Raw genomic sequence first — 1,392 nt, forward strand, 5'->3', positions numbered from 1 at the left:
GGAAAAAACTATTTTGCAGAAGAGGAAACTGAGGCCAAGAACGGATTTCACAATGTTGGGAAAATTCAGGGAAATAAGGCCAGGATCTCACTTTACCTGGTGGCTGTTCCACAATGACAGCTCCTTGATACTTTTATATTATTACCGCTATTTTATTTCACACGCACAAAATCTTGAGATGTGGGTAATATTTTTCCCTCTGCCACAGCATAAAACTATAGGGAAGTGCAATTGGAAAGCACTGTAGTTCCTTTTTTTATCTATTGGCAAATAATGAATATATAAACCGTTCTGGGGTGGGCAAAGCACTTTTATAGCTCGTTAGTGCTAATGGAAGTTGACACAGAGAACTTTCCAGAAGTGATCTGTCAATATTTATCAAAAACGTAACAACTGTGCATACATTTTGACCCAGCCATTGCAGTTTTAAAAGTACTTATCCTAAAGAAACAGTTGGATGAAAACCATAAGATGCAGGTACAAAAGGCCCACTCTGGTATTGGTCAGAATATTAAAGAATTATTAAAGACCCAGATGTCCAACCTAGGGAGTCATTAAAGTATGCTTTGCCAGCACAATGGAATAATATGCAGCCATTAAGAACAATAGGTGAGTGCTGGCCTGTGTTTCTCAGTAGTTAGCGTGTCAGCCTGTCCCTGAAGGGTTGAGGGTTCGATTCCCAGTCAAGGGCACATACCTGGGTTGCAGGTTTGATCCCCGCCTCGGGTGCGTGCATGAGGCAACCAATTGATATGTCTCTCACATCGATGTTTCTCTTCCCCATCCCTCCCTCCCTTCCACTCTCTCTAAGAATCAATGGGGGAGTGCGGGGGGTGGGGGGGATATCCTCAGGTGAGAATTAACAAAATACAAAACAAAACAACTCTGGCCGCAGAGGTCTCGGATTGGCCTGGATAAAGCTGCCTGGGTGTCTGGGTGCCACTCTTCCCACGCGGTGAGTGAGCTGGCGGGGAATGAGGGCACAGTCTCGGTTTGAGGGCGTGCAGCTCACCCACCCGGGACCTGAGACTATTTTTCCTGGAGACAGTGGAGCATTTATCGCAGACCACTCCCCTCCTGGAAGGGCCGTCTCCCTCGCCCTCATCACGCTAAGGTAACCTCCTGAGGTCACCTTGCCAGCAGGCCCGCCACAAGCGCGCGCGCGTGTATGAGTGTGTGAGAGTGTGTGTGCGCGCGTGTGTGTGTGTGTGTGTGTGTTGGCAGGATGATTCACAGTCCCCCCGGCTCCCCCGCATTCCAGCGTAAACGCGCCCCGGCCCCTCAATCACTGCAGTGTGTTTGGGGCTGGATGCCGGGCAAGTACGCGAGTGAGAGCCGCGCGTGGGTGCCCGCCGTCTGGCTTTCCCGGGAGCTCCGGGCGGGAAGAACCGC

The sequence above is a fragment of the Myotis davidii genome, unplaced genomic scaffold (genome assembly GCF_000327345.1).
Source record: "Myotis davidii unplaced genomic scaffold, ASM32734v1 scaffold1453, whole genome shotgun sequence".
Taxonomy (NCBI): Eukaryota; Metazoa; Chordata; class Mammalia; order Chiroptera; family Vespertilionidae; genus Myotis; species Myotis davidii.